The sequence below is a fragment of the Nomascus leucogenys genome, chromosome 22a (assembly GCF_006542625.1).
Source record: "Nomascus leucogenys isolate Asia chromosome 22a, Asia_NLE_v1, whole genome shotgun sequence".
In the NCBI taxonomy this organism is placed as follows: Eukaryota; Metazoa; Chordata; class Mammalia; order Primates; family Hylobatidae; genus Nomascus; species Nomascus leucogenys.
Genome location: NC_044402.1, coordinates 75022178 through 75046687, shown reverse-complemented (window position 1 = coordinate 75046687; position 24510 = coordinate 75022178). Strand labels below are relative to the sequence as shown.

The 24510-nt window shown below is 43.8% G+C and overlaps 1 long non-coding RNA gene across 1 annotated transcript in view; it reads right to left on the bottom strand.

The window, feature by feature from the left end:
* Window positions 1–6081, bottom strand: part of LOC105737776 — a 73490-nt gene extending 67409 nt beyond the window's left edge. The window contains exon 1 of the long non-coding RNA XR_001113460.2: window positions 5998–6081. This is a non-coding gene — a long non-coding RNA (uncharacterized LOC105737776). The remainder of the gene's footprint in view (window positions 1–5997) is intronic.
* Between the last annotated feature and the right edge of the window lie 18429 nt (window positions 6082–24510).

Here is a 24510-nt window from a genome sequence, read left to right as displayed (position 1 = left end):
TTACTACAAAAGACGCAGCGGATGGGATTTGGCCCACAGGCAATTGTTTGCCCACTGAAATGCAGGTGACATTCAAGTAGAAAAGTTAGAAAACACCAGGAGAGGGGGCCGAATAAAAGGACAGAGGAGTAGAGACTTTTTAAAGTACGCACAAAAACCTGAGAATGATGCCACAGAATAAGAAAACTACAGTCCATCTCCAGTGTGGATATTTACCAGGCACGCAGAAACGGTTACAATGGCCAAGTGGAGACAAGGCCACAGTGTAAACCTTAGAAATCTGCATGTACGACTGACCTCAGTGCCTCAGGACCACACTTAATAAAGTCAACAGCCACTCCAACTGAACAAGATAGACACACACATGCATCTCAGCTCTATAACCAGCATCGTGACTATGAGTTAAAGGCTGGTGCACTCTGTGGACCAGACAGTGGTGCTGAAGAGTGTTAATGCTACCAGATGGGACCTGCATTAGGCAAGGTAACAAAAAGACATAAATTCATCCTTATTTGCCTTCATGAAAATTATTAGAAAAACTATTATGATATCAAATAGCTTCCCTTTATATCAATAACTGGGCAGAACACATAAAAATTAAGTCCCTTTCACAGGAGCCATAAAAACATAAAATACCCAGGAACAATCTTAATCTAAAAAGTATGTAGAGCCAAGAAGAAAGTGACCTAACTTCACTGAGGGATACATATGATGACTGGAATAAATGCATGCCATGTTATGGGGCAGAAACAATTAACATTGCAAATTAAACTGCCTCATAAATGCAATTTTAATCAGTCACAAGTTTTGGTCATGATCTTTAGGAGCTGAAAAACGAGCATTTTGAAGAGGCCTGGGGAAGAAAGAGGCCAGTCCTAAACAACAGCCCCGACTGATAGGAACCTGGTGGAAATGGCTGGGTTGTTTCTGCCTGTCTGGAACCCATGGCCCTCCTGGCAATGAGATTCTCCTTCTGAGAACTCTCCTTACTTGTTACATCCTCTCGGCTTCTGGATAGCCCTCCCTCAGACTCCAGGATGGATGAGGACCACAGGCTACTGGCACCTTCCTTCCACCTGACCACAGGATGAACACTGAACCCAAGCAGGCCCAGTGAGAGGCACCTTGGGACAGAGTTGCTGTGGGTGCTGGGCTGTGGGGCCCCAGACTGGAGTTGCCGGTAGCCCTCTTGGCACCTCAAGAGAGCATGCTTGAAAACAAGGCCAGCCCCCAGAGGTAAGGTGGGCCGACCTCCAAGACGGCCCCAAGCATCCCACCTTCATGAGCTCATGGCCTTGCCTGACCCCTCCTTGTGCCTTACTGACTTGCGACTAACCCCCAGAGTCTGCTAAAGGTGAGATTAGGTCGTGAGAGACTGTGAAAATAGAAATTTTCCTCTCTCTCTCTCTCACCCCTACCCCCGACCCCTGGTTCTCACAAGCTGCCCTATGGAAAGGCCCTTGCAGCGAGGACCTGGGGCAGCTCCAGCCAACAGCCCATGAGAGACCAAATACCCCCAGGAACCAGGCCAGTGAGAAAAAGGGGCCCTGCCTGGTGGTATCTGGGATGACCACATGCCAGCTGACACCCTCCCTGCAACCTGTGACAGGCTCCTGGCTGGGGACCCAGCTTCCTAACTGACAGAATCTGAGGTGATAAATGTTGTTTCAAATCACTAAATCATAGGGTAGAGAGATGCTGGGTGACCTGCCAGCTCAGCCCTTCTCAGTGACAAGCTCCAACACAGCCCCCACTTTAAGAGTCCACTTATGGACTCTATTATGAAGCAATAAGATATTGCTATTATGAAGCAATAAGATACGGCTGGACTGTGCAAAAAAGGTCATGTCTGGGGAGGATTTGAAGTAGAGCAAAGATTCATTACATAAACATATTCCAAGTGGATAAAAGAATAAAGTGGAAAAAATATGGCTAGCAATGCCGTGTCTGGCAATGGTAGACCAGTGAGCTTTAGATAAAGGCTGCTGCTGAAAACAATTACAAAATAAATTAATAAATATATATACAGTCAATCTGCACTTAACATTGTCAATAGGTTCTTGGAAACTGCAACTGTCCACTGTATAACAAAACCAATTTTGCTACAGGCTAATTGATGTAAACAACAGTTAAGTTCCTATGGCCTATTTCTGGTCACAAAAACATCACCAAACTTCTAAATAAAGACCAAAACACTTCTAATATTAAACACTGAAATAAATGGGAGCTACACATCCATTTAAGAAAGATTAATAAAAACAAATAAGAGAATTGTTGACCACTCGTTTCAGTTCAGGGCCTCAGGCAGCAGAGCCCAGCAGATATGGTTGGCTATGGTTTGTCCCCACCAAATCTCATGTTAGAATTTGATCCCCAGTGCTGGAGGTGGGGCCTGGTGGGAGGTGTCTGGTCATGGTGGTAGATCCCTCATGAATGGCTTGGTGCTATCCTCACGGTAATGAGTGAATTCTCTATTAGTTCCCACGATAATTCCACCCCCCACCACCTAAGGCTGGTTGTTAAAAAGAGCCTGGCGCCTCCCCCACTTGCTTTCTCTCCACGTGATCTGCACACACCAGCTCCCCTTCCGCCATAAGTGAAAGCCACCTGAGGCCCTCACCAGAAGCAGAAGCTGGCACCACCACACTTCTTGTACAGTCTGCAGAACCATGAGCCAATTAACCCTTTCTTTATAAATTACCCAGCCTCAGGCATTTCTTTATAGCAACACGGACTAAGACACTATCCCAGCAGCTCAGGGCGCAAGATGAGAACCAGCCCTGGACCAGATGCCAACCCATCACAGGGCACACTCGCACACACCCCCACACTCACTCGGGGGGGACCATGTGGACATGTCCATCTTCGGGATGTGGGAGGAAGCTGATGTATACAGAGAAAACCCACACAGACAAGGGGAACATGCAAACTCCACACAGACAGTGGCCCCCATCAGAAATCAATTAGTTTTTTCTCATCAATGTTATAGCAAGAAGACGTTATTCAAGTACCTGCTGTACATTTAAATCTGCGTAAGGGGATCAGGGCACTCCTAAGGCAGGGAGAAGTAAACAGCCAAGACCCACTTCTAGTAGGCAACGGAGGCTTGTGAGCCTGGCTGCTCTTCCACCCCCAGAGCTCGCCAACTCCAAACCAGCAGCTGAGGGGCTGATAAACAGAGATTACTCACAGGGCTGGGAAAACCAGACCTCTAATGGCTGAAAAATGCCTGAGAACCAGTTCTCACAGAGGCCCAGGCCTGTGATGAGCTCCCTCTTTTTTTTTTTTTTGGCACAGTCTTGCTCTTTCACCCAGGCTGATCTCACCTCACTGCGACCTCTGCCTCCCGAGTTCAAGCAATTCTCCTGACTCAGCTTCCTGAGTAGTCGGGATTACAGGCACGAGCCACCACGCCTGGCTAATTTTTGTATTTTTAGTAAAGGTGGGGTTTGGCCATGTTGGCCAGGCTGGTCTCCAACCCCTAGCCTCAAGTGATCCACCCGCCTTGGCTTCCCAAAATGCTAGGATTACAGGCGTGAGCCACCACACCTGGCCCCAATTTCTTCAAAGTCTTAACATTTCACTCTTCTGAATCCAACAAAGTTTAGCCAGTGATAAGGCCAAGCATCTAAGGCAATGCTTCCTTTAACCTTTACTGCCCCATGCAGAAGGTAGTCTTATTACCCTCACTTTACAGATGAGTAACTGAGTCGCAGAAGTCTTTGCCTAAGGTCATAGCCCTAGGACATGGCAGAGCTGAGACTTAAACCTGGGCCCTGAAATACTACTTGGAATCCCACGCCCAATGCAGCCTCCTCCTCCACAAACAAGCCCTGTTTCTACTAATATGAAAAGCGTTCTTCCAGAAAAATGGCACACGCTGCCCCAGTGGCATGAAGGAGGAGCCCAGGCCTGGGGGCATGAAAGAAAAACTGTCCCCACAAGGAGGGGAGAAGATAACATTATTTTTAATATTGCAGAAGATGTACACCCCCCTTATGATATTCTACCTAATATCCAGGGGGGAGAGGATGATATCACCCCCAATACCACAGTGGGTGTACACCCCTTCTGTGATATTGTTTCAAATATCCAAGTGGGGGGAAGGTGACATTACTCCCAATATCACAGGCGGTGTACAACATTCCTGGGATATTATTCCTAATATCCAGGGGGTGAGAGGATGATCTTACTCCTAATATCGCAGTGGGGTTCACCCACCCTATGATATTGTTCCTAATATCCAGGAATGATGGGATGATATTACTCCCAATATCATAGAGGCTGTATACCCCTCCTGTGAAATTGTTCCTAATATCCAAGGGGAGAGAGGATGATATTACTCCCAACAGTGCAGGGGATGTACACCCCTCCTGTGATATTGTTCCTAATATCGAGGGAGGGAGACGATGATAGTACTCTCAATATCGCTGAAGGTGTACACCTCCCCTGTGACATTGTTCCTAATATCCAGAGGGGAAGAGGATGATATTGAGAGATGACAGCGTGCTGGCAGCCCTCGCTTGCTCTCGGTGCCTCCTCGGCCTCGGCACCCATTCTGGGCACGCTTGGGGAGCCCTTCAGCCTGCCGCTGCACCGTGGCAGCCCTTCTCTGGGCTGGCCAAGGCCGGAGCCAGCTCCCTCTTCTTGCAGGGAGGTGTGGAGGGAGAGGCACGAGTGGAAACCGGGGCTGCGTCCGGCGCTTGCAGGCCAGCTGGAGTTCTGGGTGGGCGTGGGCTTGGCGGGACCCGCACTCGGAGCGGCCAGCCAGCCCCGCTGGCTCCGGGCAGTGAGGGGCTTAGCACCTGGGCCAGCCCCTGCGGAGGGTGCCCTGGGCCCCCCAGCAGTGCTGGCCCACCGGCGCTGCACTCAATTTCGATTTCTCATGGGGCCTTAGCTGCCTCCCTGTGGGGCAGGGCTCCGGACCTGCAGCCTGCCATGCCTGAGTGTCCCCCCTCCCCACCTGCCATGGGCTCCTGCGCGGCCTGAGCCTCCCTGACGAGCGCCGCCCCCTGCTCCGCCCAGTCCCATCAACCGCCCAAGGGCTGAGGAGTGCGGGTGCAGGGCACGCGACTGGCAGGCAGCTCCACCTGCAGCCACAGTGTGAGATTCACTGGGTGAAGCCAGCTGGGCTCCTCAGTCTAGTGGGAACTTGGAGAACCTTTATGTGTAGCTAAGGGATTGTAAATACACCAATCAGCACTCTGAATCTAGCTCAAGGTTTGTAAACACACCAGTCAGTACTCTGTATCTAGCTCAGGCTTTGTGGATGCACCAATGGGCACAATGTGTCTAGCTGATCTGGTGGGGACTTGGAGAACCTTTATGTCTAAGGGATTGTGCATATACCAATCGGCACTCTGTATCTAGCTCAAGGTTTGTAAATGCACCAATGAGCACTCTGTATGTGGCTCAAGGTTTGTAAATACACCAGTCGACACTCTGTATCTAGCTAATCTAGTGGGGACATGGAGAACTTTTGTGTCTAGCTCAGGGATTGTAAATGGACCAATCAGCTCTCTGTAAAACGGACCAATCAGCTCTCTGTAAAGCAGACCAATCAGCTCTCTGTAAAATGGACCAATCAGCAGGATGTGGGTGGGGCCAGATAAGGGAATAAAAGCAGGCTGCTCCAGCCAGCAGTGGCAAACTGCTTGGGTCGGTTTCCACAGTGTTGTTTTGTTGTTTGCAATAAATCTTGCTGCTGGTCACTCTTTGGGTCCACACTGCCTCTAAGAGCTGTAACGCTTATTGGAGGGTTTGCAGCTTCACTCCTGAAGTCAGCGAGACCACGAACCCACCGGGAGGAAGAAACAACTCCAGACCAGCCGTGTTAAGAGCTGTAACACTCACCGCGAAGGTCTGCAGCTTCACTCCTGAGCCACCGAGACCACGAACCCACCAGAAGGAAGAAACTCTGAACACATCCGAACATCAGAAGGAACAAACTGTGGACATGCTGCGTTTACAAACTGTGACACTCACTGCGACACTCACCGCGAGGGTCCACGGCTTCATTCTTGAAGTCAGTGAGACAGAGAACCCACCAATTCTGGACACAGTATTACTCCCACTATTGTAGGAGCTGTACAACCCCCTGTGATATTGTTTCAAAATCAAGGGGGTGAGAAGATGATGTTAATCCCAGTATCGCAGGGGGTGTACACCGCCACTGTGATATTGTTCCTAATATCCGGGGGGGAGGGGATGATATTCCCAATATCGTGGGGGATGTAACCCCTACTGTGATAGTTTCTAATATACAGGTGAATAAGATGATGATACTTAGAATATCACAGGGTGTTTACACCCCTAGTGTGATATTGTTCTTAATTTCTTCTTTTTTTATTGTTCCTAATTTCAAGGTGGGGAGAGGATGATATTACTCCCCATACTGCAGCAGGTGTACACACCCCCATATAATATTGCTTCTAAATCCAGGGAGTGAGAAGATGTTACTCCCAATATCGCACAGGGTGTACACCCCTGCCCCCGGTGATGTTGTTCCTAGTATTTAGTGTGGGAAAGGATGATATTACTCCCAATATGGCACGAGGCATGCGCATCCACTGGAGTATTGTTCCTAATATCCGGGGGGAAGAGGATCATCTTGCTCCCAATATTGCAGGGGGTGTACAACCCCCGCCGTGATATTATTTCTAATATCCAGAAGGGGAAAGGATGATACTACTTTCAATATTGGATGGGGTGTACACACTCCGCCCACGTTATTCTTCCTAATATCCAGGGGCAAAAAGCATGATATTACTTGCACTATTGCAGGGGCTGTACACCACCGCTGTGGTATTTTTCCTTATAACCAAAAAGGGAGAGGCTTATATTACTCCCAATATGGCAGGGAGTGTACACCGCCATGTGATATTGTTCCTAATATCCCAAAAAGGGAGAGGCTGATATTACTCCCAATATCGAAGGGTGTGTACACACCCCATGTGATATTGTTCATAATATCCAGAGGGAAAGAGGATAATATTGCTACCAGTATCGCAGTTGGTGTGCATTCTCCCTGTGATATTTTTCCTAATATCCAGAGGGAGCAAAGAATGTGTTACTTCCAATATCGCTGGAAGTGTACACTTCCTCTGTAATATTGTTCCTAATATTCAGGGGGGAGAAAAGGATATTACTCCCAATATTGCAAGGGGCGTGTACTCACCCTATGATATTGTTGCTATATCCAGGGGGTGAAAGGATGATATTACTCCCAATACCACAGGGCGTGTACACTCATCCTGTGATATTGTTTCTAATATCCGGGTGAAGAGAGGATGATATTACTGCCAATATTGCAGGGGGTGTACACCCCACCTGTGATACTGTTCCTAAAATCCAGGGGAAGAAAGGATGACATTACTTCCAATATTGCAAGGAGTGTACACCCTAACTCTGATACTGTTTTTTCATCCAGAGAAGAAGATAATATTACTCCCAATATCGCAGGGTGTGTACACCCTTTCCCCCCTTATATTGTTCCTAATATCAAGAAAGGGAGAGGATATTACTCCCAATATCCCAGTGTACACTCCCCTCTGTGTACACTCCCCTCTGTTTTTGTGATATTGTGATAAGTGTACACCCCCCCGATACTGTTTTTAATATCCAGAAGAAGAGAGGTTGATATTACTCCCAATATCACAGTGAGTGTATACCTACCCTGTGATATTATTCCTAATACCCGGAAGGGGAGAGGATAATGTATCTCCCAATATCACAGGAAGTGTACATTCCCCCTGTGATGATGTTCCTAATATCCAGTGGAAGAGAGGATAATATTACTCCCCAAATCGCAAGGGGTGTACACGCCCTCTGTGATATTGTTATTAATATCAAGGGAGCGAAAGGATGATATTACTCCCAATATCACAGGGAATGCACACTTCCCCTGTGATATTGTTGCTAATATCCAGTTGGGGAGAGGATATTACAAGCAATTACAGGAGGTGTACACCCCCCACGTGACATTATTTGTAATATCCAGAAGCAAAGAGCATATTACTCCCAAAATCGCAGAGGGTGTACACACTGCATGTAATATTGTTCCTAATACCATAAGGTGGACAGAATGTTATTACTCCCAATATCATGAAAGATGTACATTCTGCCTCTAATCATGTTTTTATTATACAGAGAGGGAGAGTATGATATTACTCCCAAAATCGCAGAAGGTGTACACCCCCTTGTGATATTGTTTGTAATATCCAGGAAGGGAGATAATGTTACTGCCAATAGAGTGAATACACTGTAAGTACACGCCCATGATATGGTTCTTAATATCCAGGGTGGGGAGAGGGTGATATTACTCCACATATGGCAGGGGATGTACACCCCCCTGTGATGTGGTCCTAATATTCAGGTGGAGAAAGAGTGACATTACTCCCCATATCGTGGGGGGTGTACACCCGCCTGTGATATGGTTCATAAGATCCAGGGGGGGAAAGGGTGACATTACTCTCCATATCGTGGGGGATATCGCTTATAATATCCAGGGAGGGAGAGGGTGACATTACTCCCCATATCGCGGGCGGTGTACATCCCCCTGTGATATGGTTCGTAATATCCAAGGGGTGAGACGGTGATATTACTCCCCATACCGCGGGGGGTGTACACCCCCTGTGATATGGTTTGTAATATCCGGAGGGGAGAGGTGATATTACTTCTCCATTGTACCCCGCGATATGGGGAGTAAAATCGCGGGGTGTACAATCCTTTGTAATATCTACCTTGGAATTAAGTGTAACATTTTCCTAGAATATTTCGAATAATTTCAGGGGGTGTACGCCTATTGTGACATTAGGAATAACATCTCCCTACGATATTATGAATAATATCACAAGGTGTACACCCACTGTGATATTAGGAGTAACATCTCAGTAGGATATTATGAATAATATCACTGGTTGTACACCCACTGTGACATTAGGAGTAACATCTCAGTAGGATATAACGAATAATATAACCGGTAGTACACCCCGTGTGATATTAGGAGTAACATCTCCCTTAAATATTATTAAATATATCTTAATTATTATAACAATTATTAATTATTACATAATTATCATAATTCTTAATATGAAATCATTTGTAATATCCTAGAAGGATGTTTTTCCTAATGTCACAGTGTATGTACACCATACGTGTACACCCTGCAGTGTTTTTCGTAGTATCCTAGGAAAACGTTCCTCCTAATGTCACAGTGGGTGTACACCATGTGTGTACAGTCTGTGATATTATTCCTAATATCCTAGGGGGATGTTCCCTTGGTGTACACTCTGCAATATTATCGGTAATATCCTAGGGGATGTTACTCTTAATGTCACAGTGGGTGTACACGATGTTTGTACATCCTGTGCTATTATTCATAATATCATAAGGGGATGTTACTCCTAGTGTCATGGTGAGTGTACACAACATGTGGGCACTCCCAGTGATAGTAATCGTAATATCCTAGGGGGATGTTACTTCTAATGTCACAGGGGGTGGACACACATGGTGTACACCCCCTGTGATATTATTTGTAATATCCTGGCGAGATGTTACATTTAATGTCACAGTGGGTATACACCCTGTGATTTTATTTGTAATATCCTAGGAGAACATTATACCTAATGTCACAGTGGTTGTACACCATGTGTGTACACCCTGTGATATTATTTGTAAAATCCTTGGGGGAGTGATACCTAACGTCACAGTGGGTGTACACCAGGTGTCTACACCCTGTGATATGATTTGTAAAATCCTAGGTGGATGTTACTCCTAAGGTCACAGTGGGTGTACACTATGCGTATACACTCTGTGATATAATTCATAACATGCTGGGGGATGTTACTCCTAATTTCACAGTAAGTGTATACCATGTGTGTTCGCCCTGTGATATTATTTGTATAATTATAGGGGGATGTTACTTCTAATGTCACAGTGGGTGTACACCATATGTGTACACCCTGTGATAATGTTCGTAATATTGTAGGGGAATTTTATTCCTAATATCGCAGTGGTCGTACAGCCTGTGTGTACAACCTGTGATATTATTCATAATATCCTAGGGAGATATTACTTCTAATATCACCGTGGGTGTACACCCTGAGATATTAGCGGTAATATCCTAGGGGGATATTACTCCTAAGTCACAGTGTGTGTACATCATGTGATATTATTCATAATATCTTAGGGGAATGTTACGCCTAATGTCACACGTGATATATAACCTGTGATATTATTAGTTATATTTTAGGGTGATGTTACTCCTAACGTCATGGGGGGGTACACCCTGTCATATTATTCGTAATATTTTAGGGGATGTTACTCCTAATGTCACAGGAAGTGTACACTCTATGATATTATTCATAATATCCTAGGGAGATGTTACTCCTAATGTCACAGCTGGTTTACATTCTGTGATATTATTCTTAATATCCTAGGATCCTAGGTGGATGTTACTCCTCTTGTCACAGCAGGAGTACATCCTATGTGTACACCCCCTGTGATTTAATGTGTAATATCCTAGTGGGATGTTACTTCTGATGTCACAGGGAGTTACACCATGTGTGTACACCTCCTATGATAATATTCGTAATATCCTAAGGGGATGTTACTCCCAATGTCATGGGGGCTGTAAACCATGTGTGTATGCCCCCAGTGATATTATTCCTGCTATCCTAAGAGGATGTTATTCCTAATATCACAGCGGCTGTCCACCATGTGTGCACACCCCCTGTGATATTATTCGTAATATCCTAAAGTGATGTTGCTTTTAATGTCACAGGGGGTGTACACCACATATGTACAGCTTCTGTGATATTCTTCATAATATCCTAAGGAGCTGTTACTTCTAATGTCACAGGGTGTGTACCCCCTGTGTGTAAACCACCAGTGATATTATTCGTAATATTCTATGGGGATGTTACTCCTAATATCATGGGGGGTGACACCCCCTGTCATATTATTCATAACATCCTAGGGGGATGTTATTCCTAATGTCACAGGGGATGTCCACCACGTGTGCACAGCCCCTGTGATATTATTTGTAATATCTTAAAGTGATGTTGCTTCTAATGTCATGGGGGATGTACCCCATGTGTGTAAACCACCAGTGATATTATTTGTAATATCCTAGGGAAATGTTACTGCTAATTTCACAGTGGATTACATGATGTTTGTACAACCTGTGATATTATTCATAATATTTTAGGAGGATGTTACACCTAATGTCACAGTGGGTGTACACCATGTGTGTACATTCTCTGATATTATTCAAAATATTCTAGGAGGATGTTACTCCTAATATCATAAGTGTATACTATGTGTGTACACTGTGTGATGTTAATCGTAATATTCTAGGGGGATGTTAGTTCTAATGTGACAGTGCATGTACACCATGTGTGTACATCCTGTGATATTATTCATATTATCATAGGGGGATGTTACTTCTAATGTCACAATGGGTTTACTCCCTTTGATATCCTTTGTAATATCCTGGGGAGATATTACTCCTAATATCACCATGGGTGTACATGCTGTGTCTACACCCTGAAATATTATTCATAATATCTTAGGCAGATATTACTTCTAATGTAACAGTGGGGGTCAACCCTGGGATATTATTCGTAATATACTGTGGAGACATTACTCTTAACATTACAGTGAATGTTAACCTTGCGATATTATTCATAATATCTTGCAGAGAAATTACTACTGATATCATGGTGAATGTACACCCTGGGATATTATTTGTAATATCTTGGAGAGATATTACTCCTAATATCACAGTGGGTGTACACTCTGGGATATTATTCATAATATCCTGGGGAGATATTACTCCTAATACCACACTGGGTGCACACCCTGGAAAATTGTTCATAATATCCTGGGGAGATATTACTCCTTATATCACAGTGGGTGTACACCATGTGGGGACACCCTGGGGTATTATTTGTAATATCCAGGAGATATTATTCTCCTAACATTACAGTAAGTGTATATAGTGTGTGTACACCCTGGGATATCATTCGTAATATCCTGGGGAGATAGTATTCTCCTAATATTACATTGGATGTACACCATGTGCATACACCTTGGATATTATTTGTAATATCCTGGGGAGATATTACTTTCCTAATACCACAGTAGATGTACAACATTTGTGTACAACCTGGGATATTATTCATAATATCCTGCAGAGATGTTACTGTCCTAATATCACAGAGGGTGTACACCATGTGTGTACAGCCTGGGCTATTATTCGTAATGTTTTTGGAGATACTATTCTCCTAATATCACAGTGCATTTACGCCTTGTTTGTACATCCTGGGATATTATTCATCATATCCTAGGGAGATGTTACTCTCCTAAAATCACAGTGTGTTTACACCATGTGTGTACACTCTGGGATATTATTTGTAATATCCAGGGAAGATATTACTCCTAATATCACAGTGGATGTACATCCAAGTATATTATTGGTAATATACTGGGGATAGATTACTTCTAATACCACATTGGGTGCACACCCTGGGATATTGTTCCTAATATCCAGGGGTTGAGAGGATGACATTACTAACAATATCACAGTGAATGCACACCTTTTCTGTGATATTGTTCCTAATATCCAGGGGGACAGAGGATGATATTTACTCCTAATATTGCAGGGTTTTACACCTCCCCTGGGATATTGTTTCTAATATCCACTGGGGCAGAGGATGGTATTACATTCAATATCGCAGGGGGTGTACACCCCTGCTGTGATATTGTTCCTAATATCCAAGGGGGGAGAGAATAATATTACTCCCAATATCGCAGGGAGTGTACACTCTCCAGTGATATAGTTCCTAATATCCAGGGAACAAGAGGATGATATTACTCCCAATATTGCAGCAAGTGTACATCCCCTGTAATTTTTTTTAATATCCAAGGAAGGAGAAGATGATGTTACTCCCAATATCACTAAGTATGTACACACCCTCTGTTATATTGTTCCTAATATCCAGAACGCAAGAGGATGATATTACTCCCAATATCGCAGGGGGTGTACACCTTCCTGAGATATTGTTCCTAATATGCAGAGGGGGAAAAGATTTTGTTACATCCAATATAGGAGGGGGTGGACACCCCCCCGTGATATCGTTCCTAATATCCAGGGGGGTACAGGATGACATTACTCCCAATATCGCAGGGACTGTACACCCCACCTTGATATATTGGTCTTAATATCCAGGAAGGGAGACAATGATATTACTTCCAATATCTCAGGGGGGGTACACCCCTCCTGTGATATTGTTCCGAATATCCATGAGGGAGAGGCTGATATTACTCCCAATATCGCAGGCAGTGTATACCTTTTCTGTCATATTATTTCTAATGTCCGGGTGATGGGGAGAGGATGATAACACTTCCAAAATCACAGGGGTTTACACGCCCCTGTGATATTGTTCCTGATATCCAGATGGGTCAGGGTGATATTACTCGCAATATTGGAGAAGGTGCACACCAATCCTGTGATATTGTTCCTAATATCCAGATGGGTCAGGGTGATATTACTCGCAATATTGGAGAAGGTGCACACCAATCCTGTGATATTGTTCCTGATATCCAGCGGGGGAGAGGATGACATTACTCCCAATATTGCAGGGAGTGTACACCCCTCCTGTGATATTGTTTCTAATATTCAGGCGGGGAGACGATGATATTACTTCAAATATCGTAGAGGTGTACACGCCCTGAGTAATATTGTTTCTAATATCCAGAAGTGGAGAGGATGATATTACTCCCAATATCGAAGTGGGTGTACACCCACACGGTAATATTGTTTTTAATATCCAAGGGTGGAAAGGATGACATTACTCCCAATATCGCAGGGGGTCTACACCCCTTTTGTGATATTGGTCCTAATATCCAACTGAGAAGGGGATAATATTGATCCCAATATCTCAAGGAGTGTACACCTTCCCTGTGATATTGTTCCTAATATCCGGTGGAGGGGGGCTATATTACTCCCAGTGTCACAGGGATGTACACCCTGCCCGATAATATTGCTCCTAATATCCAGGTGGGATAAAGGATAACATTACTCCCAAATTTGCAGGGGTGTACACACCACCCCGTAATATTGTTTTTAATATCCTGATAGGTAGAGGGTTATATTACTCCAAATATCTCAGGGGGTGTACACCACCCCCTGTGATATCGCTCCTAATATACAGGGGGAAAGAGGATAGTATTACTCCCAATATTGCAGGTGGTGTAAACCCAGCCTGTGATACTGTTTCTTACGTCAAGGCGGGGAGAGGATGATATTACTGATATTGTTCCTAGTATCCTGGGGGGAGAGGATGATATTACTTGAAATATCCCAGGGGGTGTACATCCCCCTGTGATATTGTTCCTAATATTCAGTGGGGAAGAGGATGATATTACTCTCAATATCACAGTAAGTGTACACCCCTTCTGTGATATTGTTCCTAATATTTAGGGGAGGAGAGTATAATACAATTCCCATTATCGCAGGGGGTGTTCACCTCCCATGTGATACTGTTCCTAATAACCAGTGGTGGGGGGAGAATAATATTACTCCCAATATCGCAGGGCACCACCACCAACCCTTCAGAGGTAGAGACAGTCTCTATTCATCTACCCTATTTATTAGCTAACTTAAAAAATAACAATACAGTAATCTACTGTCTCTTTTGAAAAAGTTATTATAGGATAGGATGCTTTTTTCCTTTTTAGAAATAATTTGAATTCCCACTTTAACAAAAACCAAGTGATCCAAGGATGGGCACTTTGACAGAATGACCAAGCAGTGCTGCTCCAAAACCCTTCTCCAGGGGCCTCCTGAAGCTAAGTGGTCTGGGGTCAGTGCAAAACAGCAATCCTGGCCAGGTGTGGGTGGTGTCCAGCAAGCCATGGGACCCCGGGTGGGCAGCAGAGATTCAATGTGCCATTGGCAGTGGACTCTGTAGTGGGACCCTATGACAATCTACGATGATGTGCCATGTGGAAGCTTAGGAAAGGACAATGTGAAGGAATGAACGATATCCTCCCATTCACCTTTCAGACTGAACAGCGCACAAAAACAGGGGCCCAAGGGAAGGAATGCTCACATGATACAAAGTAGTTTCTAGGATCATGGCCCACATATGATCAATGTCACTCAAATGATCTATAAGTCTGGGAAAGCAGGGCTGCCACCACCGTATATGAGCCAACAATGCTAAACACAGAGGCTGAAGATACAGACTGGTATCATTCTGCAGGTCAAAGACGTCAAACTCTACACCAGTGATTCCTTATCTCTTTCTTTCCACTCCCCAAAATAAAATTTGGTCTTGCAGCTTCAATGGGAGCATCAGCACACGAACCCTAAAGCAGAGTCAGGATCCTGTAGGAATCTCAGCCAGCCAGTGCAGATTTACCAAAGGCTGATGCTTTTCCAGGCCCTATGCTGCATACATAGATACAGAATCAGTGGGAGTTTACAGCCAATACCTTAGTAATTATAATCATTTGAGTAGAAGGTACCTGGGGGTGAGGGGTCATCTAATCCAACCTCTAATCCAGCCAGTACTGACCTCTTCACCCTATTCTGAGCCATCTCCACGTGCAGTCTAAGCCATTGTTGCCCATTCTCTGTCTGAACAAAACTTGAGAAATCTAGATCCTTATAACAAACACCATCAAACTATGCTGCAAGTCAAGCTAAGTATCAATTCCAAATATGAATTTTCTAATTGTTCTATAATGAAAAATAATATAATTTTTTAAATACCAAGAGTGAGGAGCTTTTAGAAACAGTCATTTATGTGAGGAAAGGCTCAGCTAAAGAGCATCCAGCAGTCACACTGCAAGTCAAGCTGCACATCAACACCAAAGGTGAAGTTTCTAAATCTTTTATAATAGGGATCATTTTTTCAAATACCAAAAGTATTTGAGCTAACGAGCTAAAAAGCAGCTGATTATGTGAGAAAAATATGTATTTTTAATCTTTTGCATTTTATACTAGATTGTCCATATGATATTTCTTTTAAAGCAAGAAGTTGTAGGGGCAACACTTAATTAAGCTGTAATTTTCTGATTTTTAAGATCATCTCAGAGATTCTCCAATTTCATCCCATGTAGAAAAAAACTCATTCTGAAATATAAAGAGCCTATTGCATAAGCAAGCATACCATCATATATTTTCAATATTGAAAATTGAGTGGACTAAATTTACTACCCTCTTAATCTTAAACGTAAAATTGTTTCTTTTTGAGGGCAGGCAAAAGAAAAGCCTGCACCAAACCCCAAATTAGCATTTGTTCCCAAAACTCACTTCTTCAAAGCCTGAAGGAAAATGCAGGTTATTGCTATACCAGGTTTATTTCTTCAGCCCTGAGTTTCATCATCTAGGTCTGTAAAATGATATCTGGAGCATATATGTATATTTTCTTTGTTTCTTTCTTTCTTTCTTTCTTTCTTTCTTTCTTTCTTTCTTTCTTTCTTTCTCTCTCTCTCTTTCTCTTTCTTTCTTTCTTTTTTTGAGACAGAGTCTCACTCTGTCACCCAGGGTGGAGTGCAGTGGCACAATCTTGGCTCACTGCAACATCCGCCTCCCAGGTACAAGCCATTCTCCTGCCTCAGCCTCCCAAGTAGCTGGGATTACAGGCGTCTGCCACCACACCCAGCTAATTTTTGTACTTTTAGTAGAGACGGGGTTTCACCATGTTGACCAGGCTGGTCTCAAACTCCTAACCTCAAGTGATCTGCCCGCCTCGGCCTCCCAAAGTGCTGGAATTACAGGCGTGAACCACTGTGCCCGGCCTGGTACATATACTTTTAGGTAAGCTCATTAGTCTCCTATTGGTATTGAACTCAGCCTCATTCTTGTATCTTTCAAAAGCTTAGATGACGAGATATACTTCTCTTTGGTCTCCAGCTTTCAATAACACAATTTAGGGATTTTTCCATGAATTCACAGGACACAAATTAGCATCATGGAACAGCTTTTGAAACCAAGGAAGATGAACGCTGAGCAAACTTACAAAGCACGTGTCCCTGCACAGTCCAGGAGCATGCTCAGATGTGCTGTGTCTGTCTCCCATGTGCAGCACAAGGAGCCTGGAGTGGTGGGGCAGGACCCCAGGAATAGCCCTCACAGTGGGCTACAGCCCAACATCTCTCCACAGAAGCATCCGTGCAACCTATGAATTCACTATCTACCACCCTTTCCACTTACAAACCTTTATGATATTGGACAAGTATTAGGACAGGATCCTCCAAAGGGGACAGAAGGGAAGAGATGCTACCATGTCTGACCACACCACGGGGTCACTTGTTCCTGGACAGTGGGGAAACTCCAGCACATGGGTGCCAGGCCATACTCTTTCACCCAAGGCTCCTTCCAGCCCCAGCTCTGGAAGAACTCTCTTTGCTGCAGTGGGAGTGACACGATAACTTTTACCTCTTAGACTTTCTTTACGGTAATTGTTGAAAAACTTTTCAAGATGTATGTCTAAGGATGGTCCCTGAGCCCCAGCTGTATCAGCAGTGGGAAGCCAGGGGGCTCTGTAAGTCACAGCCACCCTGTTGATGAACATAGAGGACATCCTCTGTGAACACTGGCAGGAAGACCCCTTAGAAAGTTTCAATGACAGGTTGGAAACTCCACCAGGCTGTACGGAGCACCCCTGACAAAAGTGTCTGCAAATGGCAGGAGGGGGCTGCATCCCAGGCTGTCATAGACAGCCTGGGGAAGGAGGCACCACTGTCACTATGTCAGGATGGGCTAGGCATGAAGATAGACAGTCCCCACAGCAAGGAAATTCTTGCTCAAAATATCAATAGCGGGGGGTAATTCTCTTACATTAAATTTCTGGAAGTAACCCCAAAACTGCTGCTGGTGGCCACTGTGGGGTGTGATCAGGCATGGGGTCTCCATAACTTTGCCTGTATGGGCTTCTGAGCTGGTTGACTCTTGCTTTTTCTCTCTCCCCCTCCACACAGCATAGGAATAGGAATATTCCACTTGAAATTTTTTTTTTTTTAACTTGAGCATTTACCAGTTAAATTCAAATAAACTTCTTTCAACTCAAAGTTAAGAACTCTTCCCAAACTCTTCTGCAATTGCTGTTGGGGAGGGTGTGGAGAAACTGGAACCCTTGTGCGTTGCTGTTGGGAATGTAAAATGGTGCAGCAGCTGTGGAAAAGTCTGGCAGTTCCCCAAGAAGCTAAATATAGAATTACCATACGATCCGGCAATTCCATTCCTAGGTATATACCCAAAGGAATTGGAAGCAGGGACTTGAACAGATACTTATATGCCTATGTTCACAATTGCAGCGTTATTCACAATCGTCGGAAGATGGAAACAGACCAAGGGCCTAAGAAGATGCATGGATGAACAAAAGGTGATAGATACACAAAGGTGGAATATCCTCTGACTTAAAAAGGAATGAAATTCTGAAACGTAGCTGAACCTGAAGAATATTCAGCTAAGTGAAATACGGTGTGATTCCACTCATACGAGGCACCTCAAGTAGGCAGATTCATAGAAACAGAAAGTAGAATAGAGGTTATCAGGGTTTGGAGGTGGGGATGAGTTATCGCTGAATGGGTGCAGAGTTTCAATTTGTGATGATGAAAAAGTTCTGGAGATGGATAGTGGTGTTGGTTACACACCACCGTGAATATATGTAATGCCACTGAAATACACTTAAAAATTGTTAAAATGGTAAGTTTTATGTTATGTGCATTTTACACAATAAAAACGTTTTTTTCTTTTTAATTAAAAACTGTTTTCTTATCTTTTAAAATGGTTGTTGGGTGAGAATTGGGTCAAAATGGAGCACTGATGGAGAAACCAATTTCCTCTTGGGGGAAATCGATCGTCTCTCTCTCTCTCTCTCTCTACAGATATCCTTAAAGAAGTCCGGCTTCCTCCTCAAACCCCGACACATTTTCCCTCTGGAAGCCAGCTTGGAAGTGTAGAACAGGGAAGTCATCCCACTTCAAATTTCAACCCACTTTTAGGCAAGTGGCTCACCTACCACCCAGAGGGCATATAGAGAGGGGCAAGAGGGGGGCAGAATGTTTCCTTGTCCCTTCCCTAATTCTGTCTTCCTCTTCTGTCAGCCGGCGAAGGTGCTGCTAAGTGAGTCTAAAGTACTTTGTAAGAGCATTTTTTTTTTTTTAGCCAGAAAAAGAAACCTCTTGAATAGTCTTAATTTTTGAACATCAATCTAAGGTAGTGTTTTCAAGCCTGGGTTTCCCCTCGCCCTTCTATTGCCCTTTGCTATACCAGTGATCACTTTATAGCATGTTTATGTATCTGAGTTCAGCTCCTAGCTTGGAATCTTCCCGAAGCACAGAAACTGCTTTGCATTATATTTATATTATCAGGTACTAGTGACGTACGTGCTGAAAAAAAAGTTTGTTGAGGCCGGGTGCGGTGGCTCATGCCTGTAATCCCAGCACTTTGTCCTCAACAAAACAGTCCCTACCTGAAGAAGGTAGTTTGGTGGAACCAGCTGGCTGGTTCCTGCTACCCATGCTTCCTGTGGGACCTTAGAATGCTTCTAAGTCTCAGAATAAAAAATGTGGATAGCAGCACCTTCTCCAGTGAGCTGGGAAAAGTGACTGACACTCTCCAGGTACTCCTTAAATAATACCCTTCAAAGCATACATGACATTCTAAACTTTTTTTATATCCAGGAGAGGATTGAATCCCTATTACAATTCCACAAATATTTGTTGAACTGAATTTTCCTCTATCACATTTTTATTGTGATATAATTCACATAAAATTCACCATTAAAAAATGTACAATTCAGTGGTTTGTAGTATATTCACAAGGCTGCATAACCATCACCACTATGTAATTCCAGAACATTTTCATCATCCCATCTCCATTACATTTTTTAAAGATTTATTTGGCTTTTTTTTTTTTTTTTTGAGATGAAGTCTCACTCTGTCGCCCAGGCTGGAGTGCAGTGGCATGATATCGGCTCACTCCAACCCGGGTTCAAACGATTTTCTCCTGCCTCAGCCTCCTGAGTAGCTGGGATTACAGGCACCCACCACCATGCCCAGCTAATTTTTTTATTTTTAGTAAAGATGGGGTTTCACCATGTTGACCAGGCTGGTCTCGAGCTCCTGACCTCGGGTGATCCACCTGCCTGGGTCTCCCAAAGTGCTGGGATTATAGGCGTGAGCCACCACGCCCGGCCTGTTTGGCTTTTAATGAATCAAAGTACACTTGACTACATCCCACTAAATTATATATATATATAATTATTCTGTTTTATAAACACTAATAGTATTAACTTTGTGTCAGACACTGTTCCGAGTACTTTATAAATTACAAACCCCATGTGGAAAGTCGTAGCAGCAGCAGCAGCAGCAGCTTCACGCTATTGATGAAGAAACTAAGACATGGCAAAGACAAGAATCTTGCCCAAGACTACACAGCTAGATGTGGCAGAGCTGGGATTTGAACCCAAGACGTCTGAGTCCACACTCCTCACCACTGTCTGCTACCTCTTGAGCAGAGAATTAAAATTTAACAACCAACCAACAGAAACAAACAAAAACACACAACCTTTAAGTACGAGTATGAAACATCCCATTTTCTTCATCCTTTATTTATCAGTCACTCTCTCGTCAGCTGTATGTTTTTGTTTTTGTTTTTTTTTTCCAGACAGTGTCTCGCTCTGTCACCCAGGCTAGAGTGCAGTGGCACGATCTTGGCTCACTGCAACCTCTGCCTCCTGGGTTCAGGCGATTCTTCTGCCTCAGCCTCCTGAGTAGCTGGGATTACAGGCGCGTGCAGCCACACCCAGCTAATTTGTGTATTTTTAGTGGAGACAGGGGGCTCACCATGTTGGTCAGACTGGTCTCGAACTCCTGACCTCACATGATCCACCGCCTCGGCCTCCCAAAGTGCTGAGATTACAAGCGTGAGCCACCGCGCCTGGCCTGGCTGTGATTTTTTCTAAACACAAATGAACTGCTCACCACCAGCCTGCACTAGGCTCTGTTGGTGACATAGAAGTCAAGAAGGCGTGGTCCTCGCCCCCAGGAAGTGAAGAGTATGAGACATCGATACAAGGGAGAGAAGGTGATTCACAAACATGGACATCCGGACGTGGGAGGGTCTGTCTGGCCAATGGGGATTGCAGACAGCTGTGACTTGTTCCAAAAAGAATCATTAATAATGATACCGTTCTAGGGAGACCAAAGGAATAGTTTTCGTTCTTTAAGATGAAAAATAGATTTCTTAACAAAGACTGAATTTGGTTGTGAATTGGGAAAATGTTCTCTCACTTTACACACTTTCTTTTCTTGATTTCATTCTCAGATCACTAAAGACACATTGATCTCTGTCTACCTTAGTAATGCGACCTCCCACATTTGAATGAACTATACGCTGGCATTTATAGTGGGCTGTTTTTAGATGATAACAGCATACTTTATTTGCTAGAAATGGTGACTCTGAAGAATCGTATGCAGATTTGATTTTGGTAATTGAAGTTTTTTTAATGTACAATACTAGGGAGTTTGCTATGGAAAAATTTCTGAAGAGAATCCTTTAGTAAAGCAAGAAATTTTCAAAATCACCAGAGCATGTGAGCAATTTGGGGCCTGCAGCTGTGTCATCACCCTAATGTCCCTAGTTCCTAGCAGCCAATGAATGCTCAACAAATGTTGGAAAAATTAATTAAATTATTAATTTGCTTATTTTTTCCCCTAAGTTCTGATATGTATGTCAGATGATCTTGATTCAAGGCACACCTGAATTTTGGCCACTTCATAGTCTATTCTTTGCAGCTCTTTGCAAAAGAAATTGCTACGTTTGAGGCCTGGACTCAGCCAATACCTCAGGGAGACTTTGACCCTCATGAAAACCTGGGCACTTAGAAATGACCCTTGTATCAGCCTCGCTGCCCTCATATGAGGTCCCGAGGCATTTTTATAAGCATAGCTTTCATCACGGAAAATCCTGGCTTTATTTAAGGATCTGAAGAACACTCCAGACTGGCCTCAGGTATCTGTTCCTAAGACATTTAAAATATTATCTTTTTTCCCCTACTAATCATATAATTTAGGAGAAATTCATTTTGGCATTTTGGAAAATAATGTACTGCTGATAATACTTTTGTTGAGTTGTGATGGGAATTTTTGGTTGGTGGGCTATATTTGGGGAGGGTGGTTAGATAGCACAGTATACTATACACTACCGTAGTTTGAGAAGAAATGGAGCAAACATACGAAAATATTTTAGTTGAATAAACTGGGCAGCAGCTCCCTCTTGTGTTGAATAGTAAGTACTACAGACACTTAATTATGGGAAAGCATCCCTTCATGCATGTAACACTCCGAAACTGAGAGCTTTCCCCAGTAGTTTTAAGTCCAAGAAAAGCATAGTGCTCAGTAACTCTTTTTTATTTTATGCTATTTTATTTTATTTTATTTATTTTAATCTTTTTGAGACAAGGTCTTGCCCTGTCGCCTAGGCTGGTGTGCCTTGGCGTGATCACGGCTCACTCTAGCCTCAACCTCCTGGGCTCAAGCAGATCCTCCCACCTGAGCCTCCTCAGTAGCTGGGGCTACAAGTACGTGCCACCATGCCTGGTTAATTTTTGTATTTTTTGTAGAGACAGGGTCTCCCTATGTTGCCCAGGCTGGTCTTGAACTCCTCAGCTGAAGGGGTCTGCCTTCCTCAGCCCTGCAATGTGCTGGAATTCCAGGTGTGAGCCACCTCGCTTGGCCAGCTCTTGATTCTAATAGCACATGCACTGCCATTCATTTTTATTTAATTAATTTTTCCAACATTTGTTGAGCATTCACTAGCTGCTAGGAACTAGGGACATTAGGGTGATGACACAGCTGCAGGCCCCAAATTGCTCACATGCTCTGGTCCATCTAATGCCACTTCTTCTCATAATGCTGGTCCCCTGTCAAAGGTGACCTGTGCCTCCTCAAACTGCCCCCTTCCTCTTCTCACCTCCCACCCCTACCCTACGACTAAGTCCAGCTCAGGCCTGTTCCCCCTGCCTCCCCTTGGTTGCAGCCAGTTGTTTTCTTGTCTTGTAACCCTTCCTGGATAATAACTCCTTTGAGGGCGGCAGCCCAGGGTCATCCAGTCTCAGTTTCCCTGTAGCCTCTCGTTCAGCATTAGTCCAGTTCATATTCAAATGCATATTTGTTCCATTTAATTTAATTCAAACAAATAGAAAAGCAACAGATCCCCACAGCTATTAATAGCTTAAAAAGGGTTCTAATGAAGAACTGTATTTGACCTCTTTGTACGCATAACCATCAAAAGTGGAGTATGTAGCTATTGTTTTGTTGCTGCTGTGAACCCAAAATATCTGAGACAGGCCTCAACCAATTTAGAAATTTACTTTGCCAAGGTTAAGGATGCGCCCGTGACACAGCCTCGGGGGTCCTGACGACATGTGCCCAACGCGATTGGGTACAGCTTGCTTTTATACATTTTAGGGGACATGAGACATCAATCAATATGTGTAAGATGTATATTGGTTCAGTCCAGTAAAGCGGGACAACTAGAAGGAGGGGCGGGCTGGGGTGGGAGGGGTGTCTTCCAGGTCATTGGTAGATAAGAGACAAAAGGTTGCATTCTTTTGAGTCCTTGATCAGCCTTTCACTGAGTCTGGCTCAATGAATCTGCATTTTTACATAGACAGCAGGTCAGAGGAAGCAATCAGATATGCATTTGTTTCCGGTAAGCAGAGGGATGACTTTCCGTCTAGCAACTGTGAAGATCAGCTATTATATTAGTCTACATCGCCAGGGTGAAATTCAACAGAACTGTCAGAAGGTAAAAATCTTGAGGCCCACATGGAATTTCCTTGTGGGCAAATTGTGAGGGAGGTAGATAGTTCTTTAACCTCTGTAGCTATCTTATTTAGAAATTAAAATGGGAGGCAGGTTTGCTTGGCATAGTTCCCAGCTTGACTTTTCCCTTAGCTTAGTGATTTTGGGGTCTCGAGGTTTATTTTCCTTTCACATCGCCAAAATGCATGTTGAATATTTCTCATGCATTTCAGTGATAACATAACAACCCCAATGGAGGGTAAGATTTATTTTATCCTAGAAACCATGGTGTTGGAGAAATCCTGGCTGTCATAAAAGGATGCTGGATTTCAAAGGTGGACGCCATGCCAGGCATCGGAATGCGAATGTGTGCTCTGGCTGAGCCACTGTCCCACCCATTCCACATCTGGGACAGTCAAGCTTCTCATCAGTGATTCCCAGACATGGAGACTTTATGTAAAATATTTAAAATAATTTTTTCAGGTACAAACGTGAGGTTTCCAATGTCTTACTTTGCTAAGTATAAACAGTTTCTTAAATCATTCATTTATTATGATAATTGTTTTAAGGAAAAAATGAAATTTTAATACCAAAAAGTAGAAAGATCATAATCTCTAATAAAAAACAGTTCTTTTGGTTGAATGCATGTTAACTAATTTTAGATCACTTATAGAATCTCAGAGA